The following is a 17,194-nucleotide window of genomic DNA, read 5'->3' on the forward strand; positions in this document are numbered from 1 at the left end:
GTAACCTCTGTGTTGGTGATTAGTCACGGAACACGTGTGTCTCATTCTGTATTGTACATGTTACTAATGCGTGTTGTCTGAGTCTTTTTGACTGATTCACAATTATTCACGTTACATCCATTTAAAAAAAACAAAGAAATTGTAATGCCATAACTTGTATATCAGTATATCAGAAAAGACTTTGAACTTGTTATTAACATTCAATTCACAAGAAAAAGGAAATTGTTTTTACATTCATTTATTTGTAAGGCACATGCATTAAAACATAAAAAAAAAACTTAAACACACATCTGGTACCAAACACTTCACTCTCTTGACATCTCTTTTCCCCCTTTTTAACACACAATCACAAAGAGAGCTGAAAAAAGACCTGTATTCTAAAATATCTCTGTTGAAATTACATTTTCATGAACATTGAAAGAATCATATATCAATGTAGGTAAAATAAAGCAGATCACCTGTAAAACATTATAACGAAAGTATATGTACTCGTATCCATTGTAGTCAATAACAAAATAGAAACAATTTCATGTTAAGTTTGTTCTGTCTTATAATTTGACCGTATAATCACTAACCAATTGGTCTGCAGATAGTAGACCATAAAAACTATATTGCTCTTTATATACACTATATACATATTAAAACTACACTTATTGACAAATGGACTAAACTTAAGGTAAAGGACAATTAGACAAAGGTCATGAAGCTGTTATGAGAATCATATAGTCTTTCTCATGATGTAAAGGCTCATGTCAAAAGGAAATTAATGATATAAGTCGAACTGATTCCCTTTAGTAAACATATCTGTATTTAACCTCCACAAGAATGGTCATAGTTCAAAAAGTGACAACCCTGACACATCTTTGAATGCGAAGAAGGAAAATATGAATTCACACTCAAGGTTTCTTCTGGTAACTCGAGACATATCTATATCAACCCACGAGTACATGTATCATGTCAATGCTCAATTGTCTCATATTGAATTGCAGAGTAGAAAACAAAGAATAATAATGTGCAATATTTATTCAATAATCTAGTTTCCTTATTCAGCCTCATTTCTGCATAAATTTGCTTCTGTTTAGCCAACTCTTTTACGTGCCCCTGTAAGAGAGCTTTAAAGTGAGTTGGTACAATGTTCTTAAATATGTTTCCATCCATATCAGAAAAGGAAGGGTGTTTACGCTCTTTTTTCCCTAGTAATTTGATGAAGTCTTACAGATATTTCTGTTTGTCAACGACTGACTCCTGATGTACCCTGGGTCGTGACAATTCGGACACCTGTGTTATATATACTATTTTGATAACCTTTCCTACACCAAGCATTTGGCTGTACCGAACAATAGTAGCCTCTGTTAGATTTCCACCAGTATCTTTCACACTCTCTCTAAAATGTAAATGGTAAAAGGAAATCCTTTTAGATACTGAATATTTAATTCAAATGCATTGAAAAAGATTTAAGAGTTCTAGAATTTGGTTGTATTAGGTACTACAATATTATCAGGTCTACAAGCATGTAGTGAATAATTTAAATCATAATTGTAATGACGCAATATACGTCAATATATATGTGTGGAAACATTCAGAATATTATTTATTAAATTTCTATTATGCATAGTTAAAATGAAACGAACTTCATATTCTTTGTTAAAGAATTCCATCTGCAAGTCCATGGCAATGTTTTTCCTCTGCCTCCATTTGGGTTAACTGTTCTACTCCACACCAATGTGTGTTTCAATCGTTCAATAAGGTTCATGCCCAACCATATCAATGTTAGTATAGTGTCTCTTGTTATCAACAAGGAACTCTGTAACCGTCATTTTCTTCTTCTGCTTCCTTTTCTTTTTATATGTACTACCATTACAGGAATCACTGCCAAACCATTTTCCCTCATCACTTTTTATATCATGCAGTCTAAATTGAACCAAATATCTCTTAGGAAATCTTTGTTATCACAACAAACCATGTTAGATCCAGGCACCTCTGTCTAACAAATGCAAAACGGAGACTCAGGCATGGATTCTACCTCTACTTCAACACCCAGTATTTTTCCACTATATCCTGTGATGATATGAATATTTCATCCATAACCTCTGTTGCCATCCTTTTCATATAGCGGATTTGTTCTTGCTTATTGTTTCGGAAATCAAATGAAATGTCATTTAGTAATACAGTTGTCATGCAGTGTAAGCCTTCTGTACAAAATCCTATGAATTCCTCCCAATAGTTAAAGCTTTCCTTCACATACCTTGTTACATTTCGATGATTGAAATAATTCTTCAAATGGAATAAACGTCCCTTTTCTCTGCCACTGGAGCCTATGTACCATTCATCGAAGATATCCTGCAAAAACAAATTAAAAAAAAACAGATCAAGTAATGCATGCCACCCAGAAATTTTCTGACATATGTTTTTCTTTAAGGATTTGTCACAGGCACTTGGGACCAGGATTTTTTTTATTTTCCTCAAAAATATCATTAAATCATTTTGTCTCCATATTTGAGTAATTATGCGTGTTCTCTGACATGTCCGCTTGCTATTTATTGCTTTTATACTATGCCTAGTTTCCATCTATATATTTCTTTAACAAGGCTAGAAACTGTACAAATTCTTAAAACAGAACATTTTTTAGCAACGGTAACTCCGCTTTGTTTTTCTCTAAGAATTTTTTTCCCCCAGTCGTTAACGACGAATCATTCCGTTCTTATCGTATTTTCCTTCTTGCACAATACTTAATTCCGGCACGACAGTGTCTTAATAGTCAGAAAGTAAACTTTTAAAATTCGAATGCATAGAAAATGTTTCCTTTGACTTAATCCTTGTCTTGGTCTTGGTCTTTTTGTAGTGAATTCTTCTTCACTTCCTTCAATAAAATAAAGAAATATTTAATAATATGTGAAAAAAAATCCCTATTTCAAACTATTATCATTACAGTTTCCTTTCCTTCCAGATATCTTTCACCGAGAATATTGGGCAACTTTTCCTCCAGATCCATTTCAATATAATAGTTAAAAAAAGAAGTCAAATATAAAAAATGTATAAAAAAAGCTCATGAATTAATGGTCAATTCTGTTTTCAATCTTCAGTCTGACCCAATATATATCATAAGGTTTTGTCTACTATATAGTGTCCCTCTTAACATAACCTCGGCTTCTAAGAATGCATTTAAGTCTGTGTATTGGCTTTAGTTTATTGCAACTTAAACAGCTTACCTGTTGTGATACAATTCTAGGCCTTTTAATCTTTCTTGGGATGACATGGACTTCTCACGTTAATCTTCTTTGACAAGTACCCCTTACTGGTGCTGGTTACTTCTTTAAATTATTGTTTTACCTCAGATTTGGCCTGTCGGATTTTAGCAATATTTGCTAAATTCCATGAACATGATATGCACAGAAATCTGCTTTCTTTTGTTCTGGAATGTAAAACGCAACAAAGTCTTCTTCTAATCTCTTTCTTATGGATTTGTTTAAACTTTTTACTTTTACTTTCCAAGATATACTTTGTCGATCATAGGACTTTTTCCTTAAAATGTTTTTTTTCGTCTGCAGTTGCAGCGGCAATCTGCCATATTGTTATCGCTTAACCTGCGGAAAAGTCTACTTTACGCATAGTAGTATTCAATTTCCAAATATGGTCAATGAAACCATATATGGATAGGCTCCGCCCATCTCCGATATCGTGAGATCGTCAACAATTTAAAAAAAATATTTCGGACTAACGCTTTCAGTATGGTAAGTGACAAATATAAGATACTTGAATGAAAGAAACTAAATTTAGCCAAAATAATTAAAAAAAAAAATAAATTTGCGTCATAACAGTCAATGGAAAAGAATTGTATACCTCATGGGAACGTATGTGGATGGAGGGTTACATTATCATGTAACTATATATGAACCAGATTATTATGAAGTTTTGTTCAACCCAATGCTTTTCCTAGGCTATTAGACTAGTATGCATGGAGTACCTAGACAAGCATTTAACAATCATAACTATCGGATTTGCCAAATTAAGCAATACAGGTTGTCTTTATAAGCCTGAAAGGGGAATAAAATTATAAGTATTATACAGATACTTCCTGCAGTAAAGGTTATATTATACTGAATCATTAAGTTCATGTAAGATAAATTCAATGTAAACTGACAGAACGATCCCACTCCTCTATGCACAAGTTTTGTATCTTCTTATTTACAAAAAAAAAAAAAACCAAATATTGTTAATTTCTCCATTTACATTTTTATCAAATTATTGTCCAGGATGTGTTTGTTTTGGCGGAAGTATGAAAAAATTGACAACGGAATGGAAAGAATAAGTCATATTTCCGGTTGGAGCGGTGGTATTTTTGACAGAAGGGTAGTATTTATGAACATAATGACCAGAGTGTCCAATGGTATACTTGATACACTCAAATATACACTAGATTCCACTAAATCGAATGCCTGTTGAATGCATATTCCTGTTAACTGAATAAAGTCTCAAAGAAAAAGACATTTCCTATCTTATCCTTGTAAAAAAATACTCTTATTTGCAGAACATAAGGCCAAAAATGAGAAAATTCCTCTTAACTGCATAAATATTTTCTCTTAAATATATATATATATATTTATATATATATATATATATAAAGGTCTGAAAAATTCCCAACCATGTTAGAACTGTCAAATTTGCGATGCAAATTTTTGGTCGTTCCCTCCGCGGGACTCGAACTCGTACTGCTGTGACATCTATGGCAACACCGCCTGCACAAAGTCCAGCGCCCTAGACCACTCGGCCAGCTAGGCTATATAAAAATATAGCTTTCGCTGGCCGGGTCATTCCTCCTCGTAGGATTAATCTAGGGCTGTAACTTAGTACACGATGTAAGGTGATACGGGACAGTTCATTTAGATGTTAATATGTAGGATAGAGGATCAAATTAATGATGCATGTCACAACAAATCAATATTATACAACGTCTCAGAATGTGACGACTCTATTTGCTACACTGCTCCATCGGATCAAATTGATACAGGGAAGATATATAAACGTATAGAAAGGTCTGAAAAATTCCCAACGATGTTAGAACTGTCAAATTTGCGATGCAAATGTTTGGTCGTTCCCTCCGCGGGACTCGAACTAGTACTGCTGTGACATCTATGATGGCAACACCGCCTACACAAAGTCCAGCGCCCTAGACCACTCGGTCTTTGATTAATTACTAATAGATAGATAGACATTGTAAAGATAGATAATGAATTGTTTATGCATCTATGCACTTATTGTCCATTAAGCCATGGCGGTCCACAACAAAGGCTAATTAAGAATGATCATCTGGTTTCCGGAGAATGTGCATCAAAATGTCCACAGAATAATTATATCAACAACAGCCTCGCAACGACTATGTTACACTTATTAACTCACATCTAAAGGGTATTCTAGAATATTTCTAAATGTTTAACATCACTAAATATAACAACATTCTAGTAAATAATTGCACAGCAAAACAGGATGGTTAAAATAATTCAACGTTGTTTTTGAAGTAGCAAAACACTAACAACTTATGGATTAGTTCATACACTTTTATATAACACAGCAAACAGCTATCTATCCAATATATGATACACGGTTATAACGAAAGTACAAATAAGTAGTCTTACTGCCTTCCCAGGTTTATATAATCCAGTCAAAAAGAACGGCTTATTGCTACTAAAACATGAAAGTCATTTCTAATGGTAAATGATAATAAGACAGCAAATCAACATGATAACATCCAATAATGTCATATCCTACAGCAATTGTCATAAGCATGGGTAGATATGCACAAATTTAACCGGTTAGTTGCTCGTTGTATATAATAATGTAAACAGTTTCACTATTGCTTTTGTTACTTTGTATGCATAATTTTAGTTACTTTATATTCTTTGATGTGTATGTCTGTTTTCCATGTCTGGTCTTTGTCCCTTGATAACATTCTTTTGATTACCGCTATAACCTTGGTTCCCTTGATTACTCTTTCAATACATTCACCAATCGATACCGCGCAGTTTGGACATGATGCAGAGTTTTATTCTTCTCCGGAGGTGTAATCTTCACCTACGGCATGTACAATCGACACCATTGGTACCCAGGGGTGACTCTAATACGCTTTCTCTTGCCACACCACCGACTAACCAACACATGAAACACAACCCGTTAATTTATATAATTAAGATATCTATAGTTCCAATTTTGGCATATCCAGATACATCAAATCCTTACACATTATATTGTGATGCAAGTAAATGTTATATTGGTGCTTGTTTAACTCAATCTTGTAAAGAAAAATGGAGTTAAAACTAGTGAAAAGCCAATATATTTTTGTCTCATAAACTAAGTCTCGCTCAAAGAAAGTGGCCAACCAAAGAAATGAAGCATTAGCATTTTTTTTTATAGTTTATCTATAGATCATTATTTAAATTTAGCAGAATTCGTAATTAAGACTGATGATAAACCTGTTAGAAATTTTAGAATTGTTTGGAATAAATTTCTGTAATAGCCTTTTCAACAATATTTCTTTGATGTAATGGGGTTCTATAAGGTTTTAATTTGATTGGTTGATGGTCACCAGTTGATTTTCATTTTTACTGTATCGGTTTCTCCTAACTGTGTATCTTTTTCTGCAAAAATATCTGATTTTTCAAGAATGATTTTCTCAATATCAGTCCTGTACTCACCAGGATCATTTATTTCTTTAAACTTTATTTCATTTGTGCAATTATTCTGACTTTTATTTACAATATCAATTGAAATAATGGGAAATTTTCTATATTTATCCAATTTGATCACACAATTACTCAACATTATACTTACATAATCTGTTTAAATTTAATTTGTGATATTGTGATATTTCTTTATAAATGAAACAAAATGTATTAGCATTTTGTGGTTTCAAAATAACATTTGATCGCAATCTTGCCATTTATTCTACCCGTAAGGCACATTAATATTTTGTATCCTCAAACACATGAGATCATAATAAATTTTAACACCGTTTTCTGTCATCCATTCACGTCCAAGGATAATTTTTTTTGCCACCAGCAACACAAAATAGACTTAAATTTTTAAAAGTGAATTTGTATCCGATTGTAAACTAACAATTTTTTAAAACAATTTTGGTGGAATTTTCATATATTTATAAGCATTTTAATGCAAAACTTGAACTCCGCACGCGCCTGAATCAATAAGGCTACGATATTTTCTTTTCTCTATTTTTATTAAACAGGAATTCGGACTACCAGCTTAATATATTTTGAAATGTGGCAAACTATTTCCATCAATGCACTCTTCATCGGCTTCATCATAAAGAGAGCTTTCAAGTTGTCCTGATACGTCTAGTTATTCTTAACCTTTTCATTTTTACAAAATTTCATAATGTAACCTACTAGTTTACATTTCCAGCATACTACAGGTTTCTTTTTATGCGTATAATACTGATAATTTCACTCCCCTTTCAGGCTCATTTAATCAACTAGTATTGATTAATTTGGCAAATCTGATAGTTATGTCAAATTTGATATGCTTGTCTAGGTACTACTTGCATAATAGTCAAACATCGGGTTTCACGAAACTTCTTAATTATCTGGTTCATATATAGTTACACGATTCCGTAACCCTCCATCCACATACGTTCCCGTTAGGGTTTCGATTCCGTTCCATTTACTGTAATGACGCAAAATTATTTTCTATATTTTGGCCAAATTTAGTTTCTTTCATTCAAATATCTTATACTTGTCACTTACAATACTGAAGTCGGTGTTAAACATTTGTTTCTTGCTTTTTTCATCGTTAATCTGAAATATATTTTCATGTTTCATACATTCTTAGAAATCGAAGTTGTGTAAGAGGGATATTATTTAGTAAACAAAACCTTACTGACTTCTGTTTTAACCACTACATTAAATGGAGCTGGAGGAAATGTTGCACAGTATTCACGGTGAAAGATATCTAGAAGGAAGCTGTAATGATAAAAGTTTGAAATTACGATTTTTTTTTGCATTTATTTTCAAATATTTTACATAGAAGGCAGTCCACTCCAGTGAAAATAATGAAACCACTGCAACGAAGACCAAGACAAAGATTAAGTCAAAGGCAAGTAAAGATCCCCCCTCCAAAAAAAAAGGAAAAGAGAGAAAGAAAAATATTCAAGTGTATCTTCCCATTCTGTTTTATGGATTTTATTGAAACTTTTTATGTCAGATGGTAAGACAATACATGTACATATACAACAGTGATCACCCTGTTAGTCTGTCTGTATCAATTTCATGGCCCGGCCGTGACATTTTTTTTCTTTTGATGAAGGTTTTATATATTTGGCTTGTTGGTAAATCATCTAAAGTTGATTTGTTGCGTACCATATTTGTTGCCAGTTGACCTTGAACTTAAACCTCAAGGTCAAACTTATGATTTATAGGTAAGAAATAAGTGTCCTATCTGAATTTTTTCTGTCTTTCAATTTAGGCTTATGATATCTAGAATGTTGATAGATTGACCAAAGATAAGCAATGCATGGTGCACCATGGTTTATGACCTTTGCCATCCTATGATTAATCTTTTCTTTTTTTTTTCAATATAAACTTTTGATAGTTTGGTATGCGGGTAGATCAGCCAAAGGCAATATGTTGTGCACCATGTTTGATTACTCTTGACCTTGAACTTTCAACTCAAAGCTAATTAAATGATTCTTAATTAATGGAGAAATTCAGGTATGGCACTCAGAGGTAGTTTCAATCTCAATGATATTCAGTTATACATGTGTATATTATGATAAGCTTTTACTACAATGTATGATATCATCTTTTACAGGGTACAGCTTCGCCAGTAGAAGTGTAGAGAGCGTACAGATATTTCATAGCAAGACACTACATGAGGGGGGTTTAAGTTCCAACACAGAGTTGGATTCCAGAAAAACTTTGCATGAAGTGTATCTTGAGACAATTAGATCAGAAGTTTCCAACCTCGTTAAGAAAAAGACCACTTAATTCCATGGTAAAAAAAACTCAGAATGAAATAAAATACTTCAGTTGGGATATGAAATAGCGGACTTAAAAGAAAACTTTCCTGCCTAGAATAATGCTCTAATTGGAGCACTAACATCTAAATACTCAAGAATATTTAGTGGATTGTCAACTAGATAGGGTGTGACTGTCATACAAACTGTTGGTACCCTGATATCGATCATTATGTATCAACTGCAGCCGCGGAGAATGAGTGACCTTCAAGAACTTAACCATGCAGATGTGGATGGTAGGCTATAAAAGAGAGGTAAGATGGATTGACTGACCATGATATACATGTATATGCGTAGTATGCTTCGACTCTCTCTGCTGTATACATTTATATGTATTGATCAACATACATATCGTTTTTAGAATCTTCATTATACACATGATTGTTTTTAATTCACTTTTTTTTTCATTGCAGTACATATACTTTGTTTTCTTTTTTCTAGGTATTTGCAAAATTCAGTAACCTTACAATTGGCACTGGAATCAAAGGTGTGACAGCATCTATTGACAGAACTCATCGAAATTTTGACCAAGAAGTAAAAATCATGGAAGACAAGAGTAGCAGATTACCTGCTATTACCATCAGATATATCAACTTCAGCTACAGTATCTTATGGTAAGAGCCAAGAAATCAGTAAATGTAAGTTGATTATGCTTCATCTTCATTGCGCATGTCTTATGAAGAATTATCTGACATTTTACCGATCCAACCGACTGAACCGGAAATACAGAATGAAACTGCAAGAAACAAAACTTCTGAATTATCCAGTAAAATAGACCACAAAGGTATGCCACATGTAGCATGTAGAATACCATTATCAGTATACCTCAAGTTTTGAAACGTTGCATAATCATTAAAAAATGAATTTAATAGTACATACTTTACATATATTTCTGACAGGTCCATGAAAACTCAATGAAAAGTACTGTTTATAAAATTTCCACATTTGGTAAATTTCAGAAGTCTATCATATTAGTAATACCTGTACTTGTAGTTATTGAAAGGGCATCTGCCTAATTTTTATTAATAATCAAAGGCAGATAATTTAACGCAAATGAAGAATATTTTCATTAAGGTTGCATGCCCCAAAATTGTACCATCACTTAAACTGAACCAGAAAAAAATGATGTATAATTCATGTAAATTGCTATTCTCCATTTGCTTTGACAATGTAAATCAAAAACCAACTATAAAACACCAGACCAGAGACCGAAAAAAAACCAAAACAAAATGTATATATGGTGCCAGCTTATGCAGCTTTTGACAGAGTTTCGAGCTGGTACTTAAGGATGCAATGAAGATATAAACTAAGTTCCTTTGGAGACCTTTCTGCCATCACCAATTGATGAAATAGACCTTCGATCAGAGATTACCACAATTGTACAGAGGATATTACGTACACGTCTCACAGCGTTTAGTGAACTTCAAGTCTGATATTAGTTGGCAATTCCAGCATTAATACAATACAGAGTCATTAAAGTGATGAGTATGTGTTATAAGATGAATATCTCCATAATAATTTTTTATCTGTACCAGTAACCTTGAAAAACCTATATGTACAACATCAATATACTACTTGATTGAATCAATGAGTAATGCAATTATGATTGGGAACTGTGGACTTTGGGTTCCCGATGTCTGTCTGATTGAAATTTCTTTCAAAAGGGGGGGGGTAAATATTGTGGCTACCTTAGTGGATACAACTTGCATTTATACTTATTTAAGAGAACAAATGATTAAACTGACTTATACTATAATAAATGTAATTATACTTGCAAACTATTTAAACAGCATTAATGTACATGATATTTTATTAATACCATTTTATAACCTCGGCAGATTCCTATTGGAATTATTGACAAAGATGAAAGTAGGATTGCAGATATGATAACCATAATGGAGAAGTACTACAATTATGATCCTGTAAAGCCTACAGGAGAACTTCTTGTCCGTTCTCTGCATGCCGATGGGCTCAGCCGTGAACGTGAAAATGACTCACAGAAGGCCCGAATTAATACAGCTAGTCCAACTACAAGGCTTTTCCGTGAATATCTAAGAATGGCATAAACGCTGTCTATTACAGGTACATTTTAATAGCCACAATGATGTTGGGCATAAATGTGGGTTTTGCTCACAATAGTTCTAGCTTTAAGTGATTTTAACTATGTTGTCAATTTTAGGATATCTTTAATGAATTGTACATAGGCTTCAGTGACAGAGAAAGGGGAACTTTATTTCATTTGAAGAATTATTTCAATCATCGGAATGTAACAAGTAATGTGAAGGAAAGCTTTAACTATGGGGAGGAATTCATAGAATTTTGTCAACAAGGCTACATATTATTACTTGCCTCACACTGTACGGAAACTGTATCATTACAACAAGCAAGAATAAATCCGGTATATGGGAAGGAGGATCGCAACAGAGGTTATGGATGAAATATTCATATCATCACAGGATATAGTGGAAAAAATACTGGTTGTTGAAGTAGAGGTAGAATCCATGCCTGTGTATCCGTTTTGCATTTGTAAGACAAAGGTGCCTGGGTCTGACATGGTCTATTGTGATAAAAAAGATTGTCGAAGAGGTGTTTGGTTCCGTTTAGACAGCATGGATATGGAAATTAATGATGTACTTAGTGATTCGTGTAATGTTAATACAAGTAAAAAAGAAAAGAAAGCAGAAGAAAATGACGACTGCAGAGTTGGTTCCTGGTTGATGACAAGAGACACTATACTCTAAGATTGATTAGGTAGTGCTTGAACCAGATGGTTCGTAAAGATGCGATAAGAGAAAACGATGGCAAGCGGAAGTTTTACATGTTACAGTTTTATGAAAGGCATCACTCGAAGTATTTACTCATCGGTCAACTTTAAAACACACATTGATGTGGAATAGAACAGTTAACCCAAATGGAGGCAGAGGAAAAACATTGCCATGGACTTGCAGATGGAATTCTTTTACAAATATATATATAAAGTTAGTTTTATTTTAACTATGCATAATAGAAACTGAATAATTAATATTCTGGATGTTTCAACACACAGATATTGAATTACATTACGTCATTACAATTATGATTTGAATTATTCAGTACATGCTTGTAGACCTGATAATATTCTAGTACTTAATACAACCAAAATTTAGAACTCTTTTTCAATGCATTTGAATTCAATATTCAGTATCTAAAAGGATTTACTTCTACAATTTACATTTTTCAGAGAGTGTGAAAGATGCCGGTGGAAATTTTGTTATTGACTACAATGGATACGAGTACACATACTTTTGTTATGATGTTTCACAAGTGACATAAACGATGTAATAGTATTTTATTGTCTATGGTTGTCCATTTTCGATTCTGTTTTGTTGATCTGCTTTAATATACTTACATTGTTATACGATTTTTTAAATGTTTGTGAAAATGTAATTTTGACAGAAATCATTTTGAATACAGGTCTTTTTGAGCCCTCTGTGTGAGTATGTGTGAAAAAGGGAAGAGAGATGTCAATGAGAGTAAAAATTTGATGGGTACCAGATGTGTGTTCAGGGTTTTAATGTTTTAATGAATGTGCCTTATAAATAAATGAACGTGAAAGTATTTTCCTTTTTCTTATGAATCGAATGTTAATAACAAGTTCAAAGTCTCTTCTGATATACTGTTCATCAATCTGTAAAATAGATGTAACGTGAATAATTCTGAATCAGTCGAAGGGACTCAGACAGCACACAATAGTAACATGTACAGTACAGAAAAAAGACAAACGTGTACCGTAACTAATCACCAACACAGAGGTGAGCCACTATTAAAGTGGCAATAAAAAACCATGTTTGTCTTTTAAGATGTTATCATATGTTTTTGGTATTGACAAGGGTAGGGCTAACCCCTATGAATAATAAAAAAACAGCAAGAATTTCCTACTAAAAAGTTCTTTGGTGTCACTGTAAGATTGATTCACCATGATGTCGGTGTTCAGTCATGGTATGTCTTTTTCGGTACTGTAGATAACAAAAATTACCCAGTGGTGAAACATGAGTCACACACAATGGAAATCATACAGAATTGGTGTTCCTGCAGTATACCAAGTTCCAGGAAATCGGTCTAGTTGTTTAAGAACATATGTCCTCATTTTGTCAAAATATCATAACTCAAAAATTTAGTGCAAAAAAAAAATCTATGTATTTTTGTTGCATAGAGGTAAGCCCATTTCAAGAAATTTTCGTCAATAGTTCCATTAAGAAATAGCAACTACGAGTGAGGATAAAGCTTTGCATTGAAGGTGCATAACTACAACAAAAATCAGCAGATGAATATAACTCCAGTGGATTTGGTGTATATTATCAAAAAGTCAATGACCAATTGGGATGAATACATAAGCCAAAGGCGACTTGTGGGTTTTCGATCAACATCAAAGACAGTCTCACACCAAAAAAAAAACTGGCAAAAACATTACGAACAGGCCCAGAAAAATAGTCGCCTAAATGTACGTGTATTTTGACTGATCAGTATGGTAGGGCATATAAAAATACACATAATTCATTCAATAATTAGTTAGCATTTTTTCATTAACTGCTAGTTCTATCTTAAAACATGCAGAATAATCCTCAAAAGTCACTTCATAAAGCCCTTAAGTGGTTCTTGTTGTTTGCTGGCATATGTACATTGTGTCTGACAAAAAATGTAACACTAATATATCCCACAGTTGTATGACACCTAACAGTCTCCACTACAATCTGATTTAGTTGTCCATCTCGTATATTTCAATACTGTCTATGATTGTTTGTTTGTTGGGGTTTAACGTCCGAGCAGCAATATTTCAGCCATATTCAGACGATACTGTCTATGAGAAATTCCTTCAATACTGCTGTTCTGAAGCATTTCCCTCCCTCAACAATTCCACGGAGTTGGTTCTTCTCCTCAAGCTTACAATAGCTTCTCTTGTAGGCATAGCATATAGCTTAACTTTGTCGCCCATGTTATCCCCATCGACCTATATCTTGCCGGTATCCGAGAACGCTTGCAGGAAGACCCCAATGAATGACAATGTCTACATCTCTGATGTTGATTCCCATACCAAAGGCAATAGTGGTTATTAAAACTTTTATGTTAACATTTTATCTGTAAAGTCACTCATTATTCTGTCTTTGGGTTCAGAGCCTGTGTTTGCATGAAACATTTCAATTTTCCTGTTGTTGACTGGTGAACAGTTGTCAACAACTGATCTCTTCATTAATGCTGTGATGATCTACATGTACATTCAATAACACACATTAATGGATTTCACATACACTATTGTCTTCTTTAAATTGTCTGTGTTCTATAAGTAGTCTAGCAGCCATGACAATTCTGTTTCATGATTAGTCCTATCACAACACCTCCAGTACTGGTATTAATTGAATGTGGATCCTGAAAAATTCGAAAGATCTTTTTGAGACAATCAGTTCAAGACTATTATCTGAATATAATAGCATTAAAACTATGATTTTTCAACTGTGTACTTCTTTTACCATACTCAGTTAAAATCCCAACTTAAAAACATCATACATCGTTGTTTTTTTAAAAAAAGATGGTACACCCAGATACAAATATATAGTTCTTGTAGAGATTCCTCATACTTTGTAAGAAATAATTCCAAATCATCTTCCAAATATACAGAGGAAGATGTTTACAAAATGGTGGAATTTTTAATCGACAACATATTTGTCCAATGTGGTGGACGTGTTTTTCAACAAACGGTCGGCATTCCAATGGAAACAAATTGTGCTCCTTTACTTGGTGACCTATTTCTTCACTCTTATGAGGCTGACTTTCTAGCTTATTTGATCAGAAAGAAAGAATTTCGTTTGGCTAGATCCTTCAATCTCAGTTTCCGCTATATAGATGACGTATTATCTTTAAACAATCCTAATTTCGGGGATTTGATATATCGCATCTACATAAAAGAACTTGAGATAAAGGATACTACAGACACTGTGAAGTCAGCCTCATATCTTGACCTACAATTAGAAATCGATGGTAAAGGAAAACTATTGATCAAACTTTACGACAAACGTGATGACTTTTCATTCAGAATTGTCAACTTTCCTTTCATCTGTGGCAACATCCCTTCGGCTCCTGCGTATGAAGTGTTCATATCACAACTCATACGTTATGCCAGAGCTTGCCGAAACTACGCAGACTTTTTGTATCGCGCTAGAACTCTAACAAATAGGCTTCTGGTACAGGGTTATGTTGCTACAAAATTGAAGTCATCACTACAGAAGTTTTATGGTCGTCATCATGAACTCGTGGATCGTTATGATGTATCCATCAGCACCATGAAAACTGATTTATTCAGCGGGCCATAGTTTACCTTTCCTCGTTTGTCTATCCCGGACTTGACTTTTTATGAGCAAGTCGGCGAGTGTTTCTAGAAAAGCAGAAGACGCTTACCCTACCGGTGCACCTGGTCCATGCTCCCAGTTTTTACTGGAGTCCGAGTTGCTCATTTGCTTTTGTTACTTTGTATGTATGATTTTAGTTACTGTATGTTCTTTATTGCGTATGTCTGTTTTCCATGTCTGGTCTTTGTCCCTGGATTACATTCTTTTGATTACCGCTATAACCTTGGTTCCCTTGATTACTCTTTCTGTACATTGCTGTATGTCCAGAAATATGCTAGGCCTAAAAAGGAAAACAGTTTAGAAATGATTCAGAAAAAAAAATATCTTGAACATATCATATGAAAAACAAGCCCTCCATTCTATTAGCAAAGTAGTATGGAAAGGTATAAAAAAGCAAAAGCATAATCAATAATAAAACAATGATCTTGATTCATTACAATTTCTCAGAAAATAATCAAGTTGCAAATTCTATGCAGAATGCATCTACATATGATAACTGACCATATATCTTATATTACTAAATGTTATTTCAGATCTACTTGGTAGTCTTAATTTACTTTTTTCTTAAATTTGCATACATGTAACATTCAAAGTTTCTGTTTGTATTTTAGTCTGTAAATTGTGAAGTGAAATTCGCCCTGTCTTATGGAAATGAAGTTCATTTTCATTGTGTAGACTTTTTATATAAATATTGACAATTATTAAAGGTATCTAGTATGTGTTTTTCCATGGATGGATTTATATCACTACCTTTTACTATTGTGTCATCCGTAAGGGCTTTACAACTAATTTTCGGATCTGCAAAACTTGGTCCTTGATCAAAGATTTAACATTTTGATATAATTAAGGCTGAATATTTTTGAACTGGTTCGAGCTGAAATATAATGTAGGAAACAACTAATTGCTACTATTCTGATCTAAAAAAATCTTTTGCAATGGCGGACTATTCGGACGTGAGTTATGGGCTCCGAAAATTTTCTATGTATTTATAGTGTTTATGGGATTTACATGGCTATATAATAGTGTAGGACTGATTTATATTGATTATGGATTGTAACAATATTTGGATTGAAGATACACAAAAGGTAGTTGAAGTTATTTACATTTAATCGGACTGTATTTTGTTTTCGTTGTCCAAAATGGCTGAACACAATTTAGTAAACAATAACACAAAGGATGACAATTGTAATACACCTGTTGGAAACTCGATAGAGAGTGCCCGTAGAGTTTTATATGACAATACACAATATAATGTACCATGTAACACTCCAGCATTAAACCAAATACCGATTCCACAACGTTTGATATTCTCTGATCAACCCTCCCCCCCAAAATTTCAAAACAAACAGTCTACCATTAGAAGCAGTTCTAAGTGACATATATACGAAATTGAATAAAATTGATTCTATCCCTGCTCTTTTGGGTAACCTTGAAGCCTTGCCGTCTATAGACAGAAGACTCGGTGCAATTGAAAACCGATTTTCACATACTGAGACTGAAATACTGCAAGTAAAAAGTGACATAAAGTAATTAGAAAACAGGGCAGCAGGATCAGAAATAAACACTACAAATATTACACAAAGGCTGAATATGGTCGAGCGGCAACGAGACCAAATGAAGTATGAACATGACGAGTTGAGGGAACGGCTAGTTGATGTTCAATCTCGTTCAATGAGGGAAAATCTTTTGTTTGGGGGTGTTGAGGAGCACGAGAGCGAAAGAAATGATCCTGACAACATCAACACTGAAAACGTATTACAAAAAATTATTAAAGAAAAACTGGGTATTGATG

At 33.6% G+C, this 17,194-nt stretch overlaps 1 long non-coding RNA gene and 1 pseudogene across 2 annotated transcripts; one reads left to right on the forward strand and one right to left on the reverse strand.

The window, feature by feature from the left end:
• Window positions 1–222: 222 nt before the first annotated feature.
• On the reverse strand, window positions 223–2,030 carry LOC148622747 (uncharacterized). The gene is made up of 2 exons (XR_015920687.1): window positions 1,632–2,030; window positions 223–1,384 (listed from the first exon to the last, which is right to left on the reverse strand). It is a non-coding gene; the product is annotated as an uncharacterized LOC148622747 (long non-coding RNA).
• A 1,647-nt stretch (window positions 2,031–3,677) lies between these two features.
• Window positions 3,678–12,613, forward strand: LOC148622748 (uncharacterized; annotated as a pseudogene). The gene is made up of 8 exons (XR_015920893.1): window positions 3,678–3,731; window positions 7,840–8,103; window positions 8,818–9,276; window positions 9,464–10,253; window positions 10,558–10,657; window positions 10,861–11,104; window positions 11,202–11,757; window positions 11,861–12,613. The product of XR_015920893.1 is annotated as an uncharacterized LOC148622748 (transcript).
• The last annotated feature ends 4,581 nt before the right edge of the window (window positions 12,614–17,194 follow it).

This window comes from Perna viridis, chromosome 3 (assembly GCF_037379345.1).
Source record: "Perna viridis isolate PV_CMFRI_1.1 ecotype Kerala chromosome 3, ASM3737934v1, whole genome shotgun sequence".
In the NCBI taxonomy this organism is placed as follows: Eukaryota; Metazoa; Mollusca; class Bivalvia; order Mytilida; family Mytilidae; genus Perna; species Perna viridis.